This window comes from Mesitornis unicolor, unplaced genomic scaffold (genome assembly GCF_000695765.1).
Source record: "Mesitornis unicolor isolate BGI_N332 unplaced genomic scaffold, ASM69576v1 scaffold32629, whole genome shotgun sequence".
NCBI classification, from domain to species: domain Eukaryota; kingdom Metazoa; phylum Chordata; class Aves; order Mesitornithiformes; family Mesitornithidae; genus Mesitornis; species Mesitornis unicolor.
The window spans coordinates 24,541-43,895 of record NW_010207104.1 but is presented as its reverse complement, the minus strand read 5'-3'; the positions used below and the strand labels follow the sequence as shown (position 1 = coordinate 43,895).

The 19,355-nt window shown below is 39.3% G+C and overlaps 1 protein-coding gene across 1 annotated transcript in view; it reads right to left on the bottom strand.

Moving 5' to 3' along the window:
* Nucleotides 1–19,355, bottom strand: part of DERA (deoxyribose-phosphate aldolase (putative)) — a gene marked incomplete at its 3' end in the record, with an annotated part of 46,622 nt that overhangs the window by 2,789 nt on the left and 24,478 nt on the right.

The following is a 19,355-nucleotide window of genomic DNA, read 5'->3' as shown; positions in this document are numbered from 1 at the left end:
AGGAGTTTTGTCTGGAAATTTAGGTGATGATTTAGAAACTGAGTTTTATCACCCATTTTCTCATCTTCCTATGAATGTATATAGTCAAAAAATCAAGGCTAATGTTAAAATACATCCTGGATGGCTTTCCCCTTCCTCAGAGTAGGTTACATGACTCGATGAAACATTAAATCAAAGACTCAAAAAGAAAATGGAAAAGGCCATACTTTTTACTCTTTTGCAATGTGTAACCACAACAGTACATTGCCTTTCAAGCCAGTGAGTCATGTAAGACTATAAATCAGTAAAGATGGGAGACATCAAAGCCTTTTTGAAACACAGCAGCACTATACTCCTCTTTCAGGTGGGCTTGCTGCCAGCCTAGTAACCCACCTGCATGTGATACATTATAGCTCCACAGCCTGGCAAGCACGAACTACTTCGCTTTACTTTAACCAGAGATGGAAATCTGAATAAACCTTAAGAAATATGAACAGTGCCACAGCCTTTGTGTGAGAGGCTCTGGTTGAGAGCAACTGAACTTTCAGCACCATTAGGAGCCAGATCACTTGGGCTGCAGTCACATGTCTTGGGAAATCAGGCAAAGTATTTTAAGATACTAAATCCCTTCTTCCCTTGCACTCTCATCCCCCCATACATACACAACTCTCAGCCACTACAGCACACCACACCAAAGACCATTCCAAAAAAAAACAGGTGAATGTGCATAACCTAAAAAAAAGCAGTGTCCTCATAGTGTGTTGCCAGGGTCCATACCTAGAGGTAAGGATTAAGTCCGTCATATTATTTCTATTCTAGATACTCACACAGCCTTATTTACTGTGGCACCTGAGCAGAGATGTAGAGCTGAGGTATACAGAAGCTGAGTGACTTGCCCAAGAGCCCTCAGCAAGCATACGGCAGGGCAGGGATTGAATACCCTGGTCTCCCAAAGGACAGAAGAGCTGGCCCACACTACTGCTATCCCCGACATCATCTTGAAATGCTACAAAGCTTCCCAGTTCATGTAACATTGAAGCAAGAGCATGAGAACTGGAGAACGTTATTTAGATGACAGCATCCAGGAAACACACTCTGGTTCCATAATTAAGCAACAAGGAATAATAAGCAGTATAGCAATCGTGGAGTAATCACAACCTTTTGGTTGTGAAGTGCTTCAAATGCCCTTGGGGAATGATTATCTCCTGATAACTACAGACTCTGTGTTGTTGCTTTACTCTTAATAAAGAACAAAGATGCGTCTGGCAGTTTTAAACAATAGTTTAGAGAGAGATGCTTGCAGAAGGACAATTATGCCATGCTACTTTGGAAGTACTTGGAATGAGCACAAATATATCTTGGTTGCTGCAACTCAGATATAACAGCATGTGGCAACATAGGGTGAACACATACCCTTCCAAGACTTCTAGGACTGGTGGCAAAGAGGCATGCTGCTGAAGGGACCTGCAAAACCCCTGCTGTTTGTGCTGACAAAGTAGCAATGATAAATTAGCACATTATCCAATGTGCATAAAGTTCCATGAGCAAATAATCTTTCTATTTTATGAGTACTTAAAATAAGGGTCTTAAGATTCACACACAATTAGCCTGACTGGGGGCCACCAGGTTATCAACCCTCTGAAAATGAGAAGCAGGCCAAGACACAAAAGGCTAATGTAGTAGCCAATTCTTGTGAGTCGAGTCATCGTAATTGTCCACTTATATGTCCTTATCCTATTCCAGTTGCAAGATAAAATACATTTCCTGCTAGCTTAACTTTGCCATTGAAGAAGAGAAGAGAATACACAGCTGTGACAACTCACTTTAGCAGTAGCTCATCAAATAGATTTAATTCCATCCCACTAGGATGCTAGACCATTTGGCTAGGTGTCTATGCCTGTTTTCACCTGCCTGTGTCTAAGCTACTATTCTGAAAAACAGTGGCTTACAACACTGTCTTTCACGAGCTGCCTATTTTTTGCAGTTCTTTTTGGAAAAAGTGCCTGCATGGAGGAAAAAAAAAATACATCATAGGGCTCTATGTTTAATGTCTGTTTACAAATAATACAACCTTTCTAATGACCCATCCTATAATCTCAGCTTGGTTTTCAAGACTCAAAATGGATACTTCCTCTCTCTTACACCATAACCAGTAACGGGCATTCTGCAGCCCAAATGATGCTCCTAGGAGCACTCACGCATGCACACGAAGGGACAAATTATTAAGTTCATGCTAATGCAAAATTCCCTGTAGTTGATGTTTGAAAGAATTCAGCATTGTTGAATTATGCATAGCTCGCTAATGCACTGTTATAGTGTCTACCACAGGTCTCCATAGGATACTATTACTTAATTAGTATTAGTTTCTTGTGTGTTCATGTAAAACATGCTTCTTTAGAAGGTTCAACAGAAAGATCCATACCACCTTCTGTTGCTCTGCTATATAGCACGCGTTCTTGCTATTTTTACATTATTCCTTCCAACTCAATTCCTATTTGGGATGGTGAAAATACATAATTGACATGCGCTCTGGGCTCAAAGGCCACAGCTGGAATCCCCATCAATGGTGGCTCATGGTTTTAGGTTTCACACCATACTGAAGTGCAGGAGGAAACATGCTCCCTGTGGCCCCCTGTATTGCCAGGCAGAAGCAATGTTGGGAAATGCACAGCAATTATGTGCTGCTGGAGCAGCCATTCCTTTTCCTCCTCAAAGAGGAAGCAGCAGCACATCCTCCCAGGAGCAACTAGTGGGATGGCAAGGAAGCTTAAGGAATCCCTGTATTGTTATCTGCTTGTTAAATTTCATGTTTCTTTACTGAGATCTCATTTTTCTTCTTTAAAACCGTGTACCATGTATTACACTCAAGGGCTTTACAGTGTATGACCTATATTAACCTTACTTCATTTTGCAGATGGCATTACCGGAACTGGTTAAGCAGTTTGCCTAATGACACATGACAAGCCAGAGGTAGAAAGAAGAAATAAATCAATGCATCCCAACACCTAATCCTAAACTTACGGTAATCACTGAGAATAAAATACACCTTTCCTCTCAGCTTACCCACCTGCAATGCTGTTCTCCTTCACAGACAATTTTGTGGGCTATTTTTTGCTGCACTCCTTCTGATTTTGAGCAAGACACAAAACACAAGAGATATCAGTGCAAATCTCTCTAGCATGGGCTCAGCTTGAGAGCGCACCCAGGGCAGGAGGCAATGCTGGTGGCACAGCTCTGGCTTCAGATGCCTGAACCCATGCCCTCCAATGGCACAATACCCATGACAAAACACAAGCAGGCAGCTTGCACTTTATCCAGTGGAGGGAAGGGTGAACAGGGTCAACAGAGTAGCAGAACTGGTATGTGGAGATAGAAGCATGTCAGCTTTAAGACCTGGCTGTTCCTTCAGCTACAAAAATACCTGAAGAGTAAAGGGGAAGGAAGTAGAATCACAAAAAAAAATTGAAAAAAAGCATGGATAGTGTGCTAGTGGTGAGAGCAGTCACAGCACCTGCATAAAATCTAGTTGAAGTGCTCTGCAGCATGCATGGAGGCACAGAGAAGCAGACCTGATCCCTCTCATTGCTGCCACCACCACCATTTCCACAACTACACAGTGGCTACATACAAAAAAGGCAGTCACATCTTTCAACACCTCATTCCCACTCTTTGCTGCAAAGACACTGATGGCTAAATTTTGCAGATTGTCCCAATGTCCAAAAGTCATCACTTGCATAAAAAAAGCTAAAGGTTATAAAATAACACATTGTTTCTGTACAGGGAGATGGATGTGGCCTAGATGTGGGGCTACGAGGGGGATGGTGACTTTCCCTGCTTTGGCAGTGTTAGTGTCCCACATACAGCAGCTAAAGGCACGCTGGGTGGTTGAGGAGAAACCAAAACATTCATTCTTATCATTTTACTAGTTGTAAAAGTTTACCAGCTTTTACACACAGGTTGCTGCGAAAACAGGTTGCTGCTCCTTTATGGAGCAACATAAAGGTTGGCCTGTCCTTTCAGATCAGATGCAGTCACTCAGGTTCTCAGCACTGAGCCGTGGGCTCCTGCTGGGCCAAGTGAAAAAGCAAAATGCTGTGGGAAAAACTAGACTTGATTTGAAAGTGTCACTCATTAAGCTTCCTTTAGAAACACTGAATTGCATTGCATCATTTACTTGTTCACACTTAAACTAATCTAAACAGTGATAAATTATCCTAAAGTGTGATATAATTAAAACAGCACTGATCTAGGTCAGGCTTCCTCCTTCTTGGCATTCTTGGTTTTGGATCAATACATCTCAGTTTCTCAAAATGCTGTCCAGTACATGACATATTACAGACTGAGGTTAAACCCCTAATATATCTACCAGTAATAGCACTGCAGTTTGGAAGAAAATAATAAATAAGCATGATTTCTTAGAATCACAGCACTACATGGCATATTGCATACGATGTTTTAGCAACCACATTTAGCTTTGTGTTTTTTAATGTTGATAGCAACTTTGAAACAAATATGTTCAAATCAAAACTCAGGTATGCTTACGTATTTTCTATTAGCTTAGAATAAAATTACTCAGATTGAAGAAACCACTGCTTAAAGTCCATTCACAAATACTCCACACTAAACAAAGCAATAGAAAATTGGTCTACTTGATCAAGAAGGAGCTATGAATTTTAAAGATTTTTTAAAAAACCATTCTAAATACAGCCAAAATCATGACACTTCAATGTCATTTTGGGTATTTCTCAACACCTCATGATGAAAGCAGTTTAAGATTCTGTTCTGACTCTAACCCAGAAAAAGGCAAGATTAATTTTTGAGATTTAAAAGTCATGTCTTAATGCCACAATCAGAATTTGTCCAGCATCTTTCTTCGTCGTCATGCAGAGGACAAACAGCCAGCGTCAGTCCCTTGTCCACACTGCTCCCTACACATAAAAGGGCACCTGGCTCAGGTGGAGGCTTCCGCACTGGGGGAATTTCCACTACCACAGGCATTTCCCAAGAGCACTTCGTGGCCAACGCCAAGTTTTTGACTTTACCTTAAAAAAAATATAAGGTGCCAGATCTCACCAGACTCATCTGTGATGTCTTTGTTTCCTCCTGGGTTTTACAAATTAGGTAGAATAGGTTACTGAGGAGCTTGCATAGAGGGCTGAATATTCTACTTCTAGTAATCATATGATTACTAGGAAAATGTTAGGCACCTAGTTTAATTTTTATGATACTAAAAAGTTTTCAATACAATCAAGTTACAAACATGTAAATTCTATCACAGACTTCCCGGGTGCAGGTGTTTGTCTTCTCCTGATGCAACAAACATCTAAAGGGTGACACCTTGGAAGGCCTTACCTACACATAAAGCAGCAGAGTAAAACGGCAAGATATGGTTGTTTCTAAAAGGTACCAATCTTACAGTTTCAGTTTCCCAGAAGTTTTTGCCTCTCAGAATGTTTCCTTCTTCTTTCCCCACCTTGATAATTTGACATCCAGCAAAACTGCAGAAGCCCATGTGTGTAGGCTGCAAAGTGGGTCAGAAACTTCCAGGTATGGACAGATGTTTTCACCACTGGCAGTTGGGCTGTTTTACAAGGTTTCTAGCTCTCCAGGTAGCCTGAATACCAAAAAGCCTGCCAGCCCCCTTCAATAAAAAAACTCCAAACAAACCAAAACCCCTGGCTGTGCAGCCACATTCTGAACAGGAGGCCCCTCTCTGCTGGGGGTCAGGAAAAGACATACTTCTGTTTTTTTAAAAATCCTTTTTCTCCCCACTGTATTATTGATGATGCATACATGGCAAAACTAACAATTTTATTTCAAAGGGAAGCTTTATGAAGGTGCATTGCTGATAAATTCAGCCAGACTTTTCTGGCATAGCAATCTACTGAGCACTACTTTAAAAAATGAAGGAAATCAAAAAGACCCTTAAGCGCTGTCAGAAATAGGCATCAGCTCATAAAAAGGTATTTAATATGCTGGGGCATTGTTTCTCCACCTCATTTATCACCAGCCTGTGTGCTGATCTGGTCACGGACTGCAATCATGGTGAGCATCTCAGACCAAAAGTACCAACAATCTGATTAAACAACTGCCTGGTTTTTGGTTAAAAGTAATTGAAACTGATACAGAAATTCATATTTTGTTAGTCCACTGGCAAAATGAAGATGATATTTCAATCTTCAAATATACATTTTACATATAGGTTTTACATATTTTTAAAACATACATTAAACATATATTATCATTTTGTATTTTAGCAATTCACTCATTTTACTGAAATACTGTGACTGAAAGAATCTGAATATCAAACTCTCTTTGCTTTAGAGGTATGTATCCTCAGAGGTATTTAGTGGCAAGTTATTAAATGTCACTATTCATTGAGACAGTACATTTTATGCCTTTCTTACAGAATTTTTAAAAAAAGCATATATAAGTTTGTAGCTTTGTTTTCAATAAAGCTTTTTTTTTCAATAAAGCAGCTGTTATTCACAGATAGTGAATCACACCTGAAGCCATGGGGAATTATGTGTTCAGCATTTCTCTGCATCGTATTACATATATAGGTAGCCAATAATTATTTACATGGGAAAACACTGATCTGAAGGTGAGTATAGCAGTGTTGCGTATCCCTTATCTATCAACAAAGCACAGTACTCACTTAGGTGCCCATCTTCTGTAAAGTGCTTTGAGGCCTCCAGACATTAGCTCAAAGCAAAATACCATTGTCTCCATTTAATTATCTATTTTTTCAAACTTACAGTGATCAAAATGACTGAGTTAAACTAAATGGTTACTAGCAACAGGAGACTGTTCTTAAATAGCAAGCTAAGGTGGGTGTATGTGAGTGGAGTTCAGAAGGAAAAGATGCTGATGCATACTGTTTGCTTTTCCAATCTGAATTTATAAAGGGAAGTGAAAGTGCAACACCAAGTGAATTAGCAAGAATTAAAAGGATTGAAAACCCAGGAACCAACAAAGTCAAAGAGAAATGGAAAATAGATTCAGCCTTAAAAAGATAAAATTATTAAACAACTTATTAAAACAGTTCATCATTGTAATTAAAATCCAAATGCCTGGAAAAAAAGCGGCACAAGAAAGGTAATTATTTATGAAGATACTTTAAAAAGCCATTTATTGTGAATTTGGGAGAGAATCAGCTTGAAAGAGGTGGTAGTAAAAATAAATTGTTTGTTTATTCATAAAACTTATTTTGGTCTAGCATACCACTAAGAATCCCCAACATCTGCTCAATGGCAGCTGTAAGTAACATTAGGAACACTCAGTCAATTTATATCTTTCCTTTTTATTAAAAAATAAACAGGTCTTTTTAAATTATTCACTAGTAAATTAACATAAAAATCAGTGCTGGAGCAACTCACATTTGTGGAAAGGCATCTGCAAGCTTTGCATGATCACGATGATCTAAACCTTTCTATGTTTCACTGACTACTTTACTTTTTATGTGATGTCCCACCTAATTTAGCAAATGAAAACGTAGAAAACTTACAAGCCATACCGGAGTCACGGCCGTGAATAATACAGAATGCATCACTGGTATCTCAAATGCCATATTAGTTGTCTCATTCCAACTTGAGCAGATTCTATTCTTACTTTCCCTTTGCCTAACACCATTTAAAAACTCCACTCAAATAATCTTAGCTCCTCTCTTGCTTCTGTCTTTTACGAACCAGACATTAGAAAATAATCTCTCCAATAGAACCCTTCTCTGAATGATTTCTGAGAAAGAAAAAGCAGTGGTGAAAGTAATTAATAATAATGTGTTCTCATCTGCAGCATTTTTGTATGTAGATTGCAAAGTGCTCTGCGTGTTCCTGTGTTTCACTCCAAAATTGTGTTCTTAAGACAGTAAAAAAGGCACAGGAACCCTTCAAACCTAAAGGCTTCTCTTTACCCCTCACTTAAGATTTTTTTTTTTACTTACTCTCTTGAACATTTCAGCAGAAAAATACATTACTTTCTTCCAAGGTTTCCCTCCTGCCTTCAGTTCTTACTTCATAATACATGCAAGTCCCTGTAAATTAACTCACCAAGAAGTTGTTCAAAAGCCCAGAGTAGCTCTGATTATTTTACTAGGATTTTTTTGTTTTACCTCTAAGCAACAAATGAGCATTTCTGCAGTATACTCTGGAGACAGTTAGTTTAAAGTTAAGTGAGCTGTAATTCCAACCCAAGTGCTGGAAATTGCTGGAAATGCCACCGCTGCAGGGTCCATCCAGCTGAAGTTCCCAGAGGACCTTACCTCGAAGCTACAACCATGTTGCAACAATGGCATCCAAGCAAACTGCTCTGAAGCTGAATCTGCTTACACCCAGAGAAGCTGCAAACATAATACCCGATTACTATATAAATGTAACCAGTTGGCTATCAAAAGCATGTATCTGCTATCACGTTATCAGAGCACCACCTGAAAATGCTACCCCTCCTCTCACTGGGGACCGTAAGTCATGAGACACATGGCACCCCTTTTCATCACACCCCACCACAAGCTGCTTTCTAATCCCAGGGCTTGGGTTCATTTCAAAGCTCCATTTAAGTGTAAGGCTTTGTGTTTCCTTTGAGCTCTCTGCACTCTCATTTTCCAGGACCAGTGGGAAGGAGGCTTTTGAAGATACACGATTCATAATTTTGCATTGTATAATTTAATGTGCTGCACAGAATATAGAACATCATCATCTGTTTCCTTTTTGGTCCATTAGAGATAAATTAACAAATCTTCTTGATAAACTACAAGACTTCACCTCTGCAATGTTTGGGATAGGTTGGTAAGTTGGACTGTGGATTGGCAATGTAACTGCAAAGGTGATGGGAGCAAGACTTTTTGCTTAAGAAAAAGTCCTGCCATCATCAAGGAGGAAGTTTTTCTACATCTTAGATTTAGGGAGAAAACTTGAGAAATCAGCTGCAGTTGTACACTGCAGGGAAATCACTTTGTAGGACAAGTGCTAGAGGGGAAGAAACATCAAAGGTGCAAATGACAATCAGATGTCAGATCCCTGGTGACTTGCCATGAAGACTATGGACTTTGCTGTCGTCTTTGTCTTTGAAAAAATCCTCTTAAAAGCAGGACTATTACAGGCAGCTCTGAGAAAGCTATTGTCTCTGGTAACTATAAAGTAAGCACAGTCAGAAACTAGAAATTGTCTTACCTGAGAGATGCTGAAATTAATTAAAGGGTATATAAATCAGGAACATTTCCCAGGCATTGAAATTCCAAAGTATAGCATCAAAGAAGAACATATCAAAGAAGGGAATATCTTCCATTCTTTTCAACACCTTCCCAACATGGTTTGCACTTTGGCACCCCAAATCAAAGGGGTGCAGAAAGCCTGGGAGTCGAACTCCAAGTAGCCCAGGTACCTGCCACGGAAGTTCAAGTCCCTTGTGCAATTCACCAAAAATACTGTTGGCAACCACAGAGGCAAGCTGGAAAAAGCCATGGAGCTCTTCTTCTAACCACCACTGAAATGAGCACATTCCTGAAGGATATTGCTGTATCCTGTTCCTGTGGTAATATTCTGATAGAAATATTTTCCTTTGAGGAAAGACTGATAAAGTCTATTAAGATGACCTTTAAAATTCTGGTTCAAAACTTACGTTTATAAGGAAGGAAAAATGCTAAACACAGGCTTAAATGTTTGCATTTGAGTCGTTAGTGTTTAGCTCAGTAAGGAATGGGTTTGTAGCATCATGAACTCAAAAGTTAGCTTGGGTATCCAGCCTGTTTCTCTGCACTTAATGAAGTAACTCTTTAAAATAGTGTAGGCACCATTAGGATATGATCTGTTAAAAGTTAGTGGATGTTTTTATATTGATTTTGGTGTGTTTTAATATCGAGTTTATAGGTAAGGAAAATATCCATGACCTCCTTACAACAAACTTCTTGTTTAAAATGACTAAATTTTTCTTCCACTTCTATGTCCATCTCTTGTTATACTTCTGTTTTCCACCGCATTCCTGTTCCTTACGATTAAATGCACTTCTTCAAATGAGTGTCCACAGTATTTCAAAATAACCTACTGACGTTCAAGAACACACATTCCTAGGGCATTTTTCTATTCAACACCTTTCTCTTTAGATGTCTAATTTCACATTTCTCCTGTCATGAGCATATACCTTCAAATAAGATAAGCACAATTACTAGGCTTTGCCACCTTAAAAAGCAACAAAAAATCCCAGGACCTACAATCCTTAGTTTAGTTCCACATCTATATTAAGTTTCTGTTAAGGGACTGAATTTTCTAACTAGTGTTCCTACTCGCAGCCTCCTAAAAGATACTTTAATATTTCATAAGCCAATTTTGTATAATTGATAAGATACAGTAAATTAAATATTTATTCCTATTTTTCACTGGTTTAGTCGAATTTAACACCTGCTGCTAACACAATAAAAAAACCAACTTGAAATATCATAGAAATATATAGCACCCTGTACCTCTATTGATTTTACATAATATTTCCATGTTTTAAAATTGTATTCTCTCAAACCATTACTTTCAATACTGGAGCTTCACAGATGCAAAGTTTTTTTGTTATAAAGTCCTGTTATTTTGATGGCATGTTTGACTATAACTATTCACTGTGCAATGATTTCTGAGTCTGAGGTGATATGAAACTTCGTAAGTTTTAACTCAAACTCTAACAAATTATTTAACATAGAAACAAGGTTTCATTCATGGGGAAAATTAACGCAACAGGGGTGCTTTCTCACCTCTTTGCATCAGTTGTTATAAATTGAAAGTATACCATTAAGATATTCCTTAATTAACGTGCTTTGCCAAGATCTTGAATATCAGCAAAAGAAAAATGCTATTCAGGCATTTAGGATAGTTTGTTAATAGAAGGTTGACTCCTCTCAACAGAATGTTATAGTCAGTACTTGCCTACTCTCTGTAACTTAGTACTTCACAACCAGTTTCAAAGGCTGAAGCATAAAGAATAGTCACTGTCTTGCAGGCCAAGAAGCAGATATCTGCAGATCAGGGCTCAAACCCTTCTCTGAGCTCCAGTGACTAGTCCTGGGAGTTCTGGAGTCCTCTCAGATTTCTTGTAGGCACGTACTGCTCATTCCACTTTATTTAGTGCAAGGAGAGCAGCAAAGCATGGCAAAACAGGCGTACAGAGGCAGGGTAAATCTCTTTCATTTAAAAAATCATTTTGGGTGGAGTGCTACGAAACAGTTGAAGGGAAGTGACCTCTCTTCTGCTACGGGCAGTGCCAGTCAATCGCGCTGTGCATGACACCATCACCCTAGGGTACCATGGCAAGCTGTGCCTGCTCCCACCTTCACCGTCACTCCAAGGGTTGGCTGTACCATAAAATCAGTCAGTAGCTCCCATCAGAAATTTCCCAGACTTTTTCTTGCTCCAGTTTCCAATTTCAGTTGTGACCAAGGGTACTCCATCTTCTTGCAGACAAGGAAAATTTCTGCCTTCTAGTGAGAGGAACATATTTCTGCTTGTATCTTAATTTATGAGACCTCACAGAGGTCCTACAAAGTGTGCAATGTCGATTTTACAGATGGAGAAGCTAACACAGTTGTCAAAGGAGATAAAAAGTTAGAAGCCACTCTGCTATCTTGAGCAATCTTACCCATCTTCAGGCTTCCTGACCTAACTTGGTATTCTTCTGGTGAGGAGTGCTTGGAAACAGCACTGGTTTTATTGGTAAATGGGACTGGTGGAGGGAGGAAGTCAAACAGTGTTGTGGATAATTAAAAATCAAATAAACAGGTACAGAGCTGACCAATGTCATCTGTTTTACGTTGGTATTTCTTCTTTGACTTCACTTCTTTGACTTCAGCAGAGGCTATCTATTGCTATTTTCTGATTACAGTAGAACACCATTAATAGAAGAGACCTTTCACAAAATTGGCAAACTGAGTAGCCAGGCATCCTGGTATGACAAATACGAATGGCCCCAGATAACTATCTCCCCTCAGATATGGCTGTATAGGCTAGCGCACAGTTCAGTAGGCACATAAAGAAACACGTAACAAAATGTGGCATCACATGCATATCTGGGTTTCGAGCTTAACAAACTGCAAACAAATGAGGTTTTACCGTATACACTCTCTGTTCTCCCTTCGCAGTCCCTTCATATCTTCCCCTCCCCAACATCTCTGCTTCTCTTACGTAATACTCCTGTCCTCTGCTTACCCATGTAGAGTTCTGTTGCTCTTTCAACATTACTGAAAAGACTTTTCATTACAGCCTGTCCTAGTGTTTCCTAATCACCTTTTCTCCTTCACTTCTGATTTCCTATACATACATTACTGAGTTCCAGACAGATATTTAAATCTCATTTTGCATTCCTTCAAGGTCTACTTTACTCAAACCCACATTTTTGTGTTACTGCTCTTTGTATGGACTCTCATCAGTAATTCACACCTGAGTATACTGTGATTGCATTGTTAGGACTTTTCAAGTCCAAGCTTATCTATCACACCTACATTATTTCTAGTGATTAGCTGCAGTATCGTTGTTAAGCTTGTGTGCAATTGCATCATTTAAGGGAGCAGCCTTGTAGTGTCTTACTGAACATGCAGCTATCTGCATTTTTATACTACTGGCTTTTTTATTTCCCTCCATTCTGTAACTGAATAAATGATGTCACTTGTTTCTGCACAGACCTCTTTTAGACTGATTATATTTAAAGTCTTTCCTTATTGCCAAGAACATCTTTTGATCTAACTCCTAAACCAAAACCTTTTTTAGTCCATAATATCATTCAAAATTTTGAGACAGATGATGTCACTCTGACCTGCTCTGTATCTTGGTTTTCCTCAGCATGTTTTGTGCTCATTCTTTGCACAAAACTTTCAGTGATGTTTAACAGAGCTCTGAATGTGCAGGACTGCAGACTATGCAGAATGCAAGGCATCTGCTGCAGCAAACAGATAGGAAAGTTGTCAACTACTAATATAACTCCATAGTGTTAATTACTGTCCTGATGAGCCTCTTACAGCAGCCAACTGCAACCACTTCTACATATTCAAGACAGTAACCAAGGCCTAAGTTCCTAAAACAATGTACAACACTGCATCTGCACGATGCAAAGTACAGAAGTAGTACAAACTCTGCAAGTTCAAATTTATCTAAAAATTCTGAAGAAATGGGCAGATCTTTGGACAAATGAGATATTGTCTGCAAGCATGCTGACAGAATGAGAGCTGACATAAACATCATTTTATGCACTCTCAGTAAACTGACAGAAATTCAGAAACGTCCTCATGCCCACGCTAGTTCTAATCTGTACTGTCAAAAGATCGCAGTCAAAGAAAATCTGGATTGTTCTCTACCATTTGACAACAGAGGTGGGAGAACTCTCTCTGTACTGTGCTTTGTTCTCTGAAGACAAGTAGCCAGATGCAAGCATATGCTGCATTTCAACCTCCACCTTCCCCAGCCAGTGAGCGTAGCTCATCCAAACTGGAGCAGCAAGCAGCCCCATCACACCTTGGACTCACTCTGACTACTGCTTGGTTGGAGGGAGAGAGGAAAATGCCACCAGAGCATGACCAAGAAAGCCTTAGTCACCAAACAGACAATAAATCCTCTTCCTACACGTTCAGAAGCGTAAGGACTTACTAGTTTGTCCCCAGCACTAAACTGGACCTCCAGGCCAGAGATTAACATCATCTGTCACCCTGAAAGGCACTTGAGGCCAGCTCACATCCGTAAAAAGGAGCAGCCAATTTTGACCTGGTCTGCTTTTAGAGTATGACAGCCATGCATTGCCCCTGATTTCTAACAGTCCTTTTACAGGGTAAAGTGTACCCTTTACAGATACACTGTAAACTCAGTTGGTTTTATTTCAGATAAGTAAAACAAGACAGAAATTGAAATCTTCTTTTATAAGTTTTACTAAGCCTTCTCCCTTGGTTTGCCTTTCATCTGGAAATGCTCTGGGCTCTAATAACTGACTGACCTAGTGTCAAGTTACAGCCGAAGTTGTTGACACATAATTAAATCAAACTTCTCTTTAAACATAATAAAACTCACACGCTATTGAGGGGACTCTCAACTTCCGGTTTGAGCATGGGATTTAAAGCCAGGAACTCACAAGTGATCTCAGCTTGACTTCTGACATGTCTGGTATGATCTTTGTTTCTTACTTCACAGGGCAACTGTGAGATTTATTCTACTAATGTCTGTGTGTGCTCTGAGGAAGTAAAGTGCTATCTAAGTGCCAAGTATTATTACTTATTCAGTAGTCTTGTTTCTTACATTAGGATTTGCGCAAAGTATGCCTATCTTTTCAATCAAATTTTGCTAGTTTGGTTTCCTTTCCTCTCTTTCATTTTTCATGAAACATTTGCTTGGTACATGTTTTAGATTGCAGCAGTCCATATCCAGGAGGAGAAAATTAATCGCTTGCACTTAGACAGCTGCTAGCGTGTTTACAGCCACATCTCCTAATCCTGCTCAAAACAAATCTTTGCAAGACAGTGCTCAAAACAACAACAGCTATCAGTACCTTGGCATTTGTCTTCCTATTCATACTAAAAATGGATCTGCACCAATATTAATGACAGTATAAAAGCCTTTTTTAGAGCTGGGGTAAAAGCTTTGTGCAGCCAGTGATGTTCCAAACCACATTTCTTGGACTCTGTCTTCTTACAGTAATTAAACTATTACACCTTTTCTTAATTCAGGACTAGGCTTTTGTGCTGTGAGATGTTCAAGTCTTCAGGATTGTCGAGGAAACCTCTTCTTGCAGTACTCCCACGTCCTGAATTTTCTTTGTGGGAACCTTGTGGCACTGCTCTCCGCTTTTAGAGACAAACACTGCAGCCCTCAACCAGTCTCTCTCTGAATCCAGGACAAAGCCAGCCTATTCATGCCTTTAAGTTTTGGTTAAATTTTCTGCAAAATGGTGTGTATTAACTGGAACCACTCCTGTGAGGCAAGATGAAGCCTGGGAGGACTGATAGTGGAGTCTCCTGAAAACTGCAAGACACAACTTTTCTTCACTGTTTGGCTACATTATTTCTGTTCACTTTGGAATGAAAAGTATCAAAGCATCTAAAAGAATTTCTGCTTCAAATTTCATGTATTTTAATTCTCTTCTTCTAACCTATCAGCATCAGACACCTTATTGTCTCAGCCATCTTCTGCTACTTCTTGTAAGGGTCTTTGTGCTATAGACTTGAGATGTTAGTTTGCTTTACCACTAACTCATTTCCTTTTAAATTTCAATTTTTACATGAGTCAGTATTTCAACTTACAAATTATTTTACTAACTGCTTAATGACCTATGAAAAAAATTGTGTTAAACCTATACATTAAATAGAGCTAAAGAAGAACATACATCACAAATTCCTGATCTTTCTACAGGTAATCATTTAGATATATATAATGAAAACAAATATCTTTCATATATCACTGCTGTGTTTCCCTTAGCTTCCCAAAGACTGACGTAAAAAGAGTTGTACTGTCAAGACCTGCTTTCACAGTTAAAATTGATGAAGTTTCCACTTTTAAAGTACATCTACTTAATCACTTCTTCCACCTCTTCCCCAGTCCTGCATATCTTAATTTAAATGAATTCTTATACAGAACAATGAAGTTTTTGTCATTTGGTATGATGGTTAAAACATGATTTTCCAAAATAATAACCTTACATACGACTGAAATGTGCAATTAACTCGTCCCCACTTTCACAAAGGCATTCCTTTCCCACTGCAAGTTCATAATTTTCTGTTCCTTGATTTGGCTTCCTTGGCAGTTTCTGATGCTTTTGTCAAAAAATGAAAACTAAAAAATGGCCTACCTCTCAAAACACGTCTGTGTACAAGACCTGTTTTTTTCAAAGGCACCACCATGAAGAAACAGAATAGTTCTCTCTGGTATGGGGAGTCAGGCACTCCCATTTGTGTTCCTTAAGACTGTTTATTTCAAGAGGATACAAAGACACAGATCTGAGTGTCTCCTGTACAAATGTAAGTGACTTAAACAAGTACACACCAGCTGGTGAAAAACACTAATTGGTTTGCTCTACTCATTGTCCAGAAGCTGCCTGGTAGAGTGAAAGATGCACTCGGTTTCCCTCGAGAAGCTCATGTACTCAAATCACCACCAAGAAGTTCAAGAACTGGCAGTGGACATTATAAACCAATGACCAAAAGTTCCCTGATTCAGTGCTGAGATTTTCTCCCAGTCAGCTTTCTGACAAAATATGTGCTCCTTTGGTGGTGACACAGAGCCACTGATGTGCAAATGTACCTTAGGACTTGCAAGGAATATTCTTGCCAGGTGAGTCACTGTCCTTAGAGTGCTGCCAGCCTCCTTCACTCAGAAATAGGTTCTTAAATATTCCACAAGAATTTTTAGTGTGTCAGTCAAGTCTGTAAAGGTGTGGTTAGAAAAATTGAAGAGAACTGGGTGCCTGCTCCCATTCTGATGTCTTTTTCCTTACGTACTATGCCAGAGAAGGGAAAAAAAAAGTAGTCATGGTACTTTGCAGATACTATTTCACACACAGGAAGAGCCAAAAGCCACTAGTTCAAAAAAAGGCAAATTATTACCATGCCTCACTGTGCACTTTTTCCCAAGTTCTTGCTGGTGCAAGCGTTAACGTCTTGTACACAGGCTTGTTGTACAGAGCATGGTTTCTACAACTGGCCTCCACCTCCAGTGCACTGCTGGGTTCTGTACCTCTCACTGGGCTCAGCCTCACTCGCTGGTGTGTAGTGAATAGCTTCTGCTGAGTCCTGCAAGGGCTGTGATTCCGAGTACAGATATCTGCCTGCAGAAGCAGCCTATGCAATCTGCTTTGACTATAAAAGTACATGGGCACACCACCCCAGCCTGAGCACAACTCTTAGCGTTCTTTTAAAATCCCAGTCAATGCAGAGGGTCCCATTTTTTGACCTTTTAGCTTCCCTTTTCAAGTCTGTGCAGCTGGCCTCATGTCCAGCAGCTGAACCCCCACCTGCTTGCTGAATCAGACTAAATGTGACATGCTGTGGTTCCCAGCATAGGTCAATAATTCTTCAAGCCAGCACACAGAAGACTGTATAGAAATTTTGGAAAGTTATTTGAGAGAAGAGTCATCTGGGTTGTATTCCCTGCTCAGTTAATTGCTTTGTAAAAGCAGAGCAACTTTACTGGGAGGGACGGAGATCCTTAATGGCAAATACACTGTAAAACCGACCCTTCTCTGGGAGAAGAACCTCAGTAGCGACCAAGTCCCAGACATCCCAGGTAAGCTTTTAAACATAGACCTAGTGATAAATCAGCACTGTGTTGCTCTCTCAGCCTTCTGAGTCTCACAAAGGAGACATATGGGAAATACATATATTTTATATATATGTTACAACATATCTAATGGCTCTGCGCTTCAGAACCTAGCTGAATATCTGCATGCTCAGCAATGGCAATGTAAACATCTGTAAGGCTAGGATTTTGTGCTCCCTACGTGACAGGTTTACATCACGCACTGTGAAGAGCAAACAGTTTAAGGAAAGCATGCCATGTCCTCAGTTGCACTGATACAGTTGTGTGCAAAGCACGGCTGTAAACCAGATTGTTGAGGTGGTGACCACTTACAAAAAGAAAAAAAAAAACCAAAACATTGCCAACCAAGCAAAAAAACCCCAAACCCACAACAAACTAGTTACCCCTTTTTTGGAGTAATTTTCAACCATATTACTTTGAAAGCCAAGTTTACAGTGCAGTATGACGAACACTTCTAACAGCACAGCTGAAGGAGCAGCAAATTTTGTTGTAAAGGACAGAAGCAATTGTCCAGCATCAGCAAAGACTCCTAAAGCCAGTTTTGCAGTTGAATCCACTATACTGTGTAACTCATTTCCCTGAAGTTATCCATAAATCCTCCATAATCACGGGAGTCAAGTTTATCGAAGGTGTTGCTTTTTTATCTTCAGATAAATGTTGCCAAGGCCTGCCATATCCACAAGATTGTCTGGGATTTTTTTCCTTTCTTTCTTTTAAATCATGGCACCAGTTGAAAAAATAAATGGATACTAAAGCTAGAATTTAAACACACTATGCCAAATTACTTTTTCCCCAAAATGCTACAAATATGCAGACCAAACAAATTTCACCTGGAATTCTAGATTCTCAGCAGTTCTGACAAGCCAGAATCTGAAAACCTGGCTCTCAATACATGTACATAGGGCACCAATTCTTATTTTTACACCTACCCACAAAGAAAAAGCAAGAGACTGAAAGAAGGAAATTACTGCACATATTCAAACAGATAAGCATCTTGTAAAATGAATAACTATACAAGGAAAATCATTAACAATAGAGCCATCTGCTGTATTTCAATAAAACTACACCAGCAAAAAAACTGAAAAATGTTAAAATGTTTTACAACCTCAATTTTTCAATATTCCATGTTACAAAAAGTGATCATGATGATTAGTACATCAGTTTAAATGACAGGAAATTACTATTACTTACACCTCTTCTAATTAAAAGCAGTATTTTACTGGCATAATACTGATCCTCTGTATCTAATGATACTAATTGGCACTGTAGCTGAGCATGTAAAGAGCCTGAAATGCTTCCCATTCCATTTGAAGTAGGTTAAGTATAGTATTGTATAAGGAGACAATGAGGTCAGTAGCAAGTTGAGTATTTATTTAGTTACAGACAAAACACTTGGATTCTTTTTTCTTGCTCTAAAATAAGAAAGAAATCCAGGTCAGAAGATCTTACAGTAAAAAAAAAAAATCAACACAAAATTGAGGGAAAGTTTAGAAGACAGACTAACCCAAGCGGTTTTTAGTGTATCTTTACACATCTTTCTACCAACATACTTGAAAAGCCCTCTTTCAAGCACAGTGGAAGAAGCAGGTGTTTAGAATAGAGTTCAAAGAACATAGTCTTATCAGCCAGTTCCTAGTTTTGCATCTTAAAGCTGGCATTCAAACATATCCCTAAAATTCTGGTTAAACTATGGAAAAGCATACCAGAGCAGGCCCAAAGCTGCCCAAAGCAGAAAGAATATACTGCTGTACATCAGGGCTCGAATGGGTGCTTTGCTGCATTCAGTTTGCAATGGCTATAACTATACAAAAAAGTAATACCTACAAACTATACGCAGCCCCCCAAAACTCTATCCTGCTCATGGAAATGTGTTTATTAGCTGAAAGGTTCAGGGTAAAAGACAGACTTCTAAACATCAGCTCAGATGCAACAAAGTGTTCAAAGACAGAGAAGACCAAACAACTTTTGAAATGTCAATTAATTGCTGGTAGTGAGTGCTACTGATTTTAAATGTGCCAGTTGAAACCAGTTATAATCAAGCCCATCCCAGCACCTGCTGGAGCACATGGTACTCTTACCCTTGATGTATGTCCAGTGCAGCTGTTTCACAAATCGCAT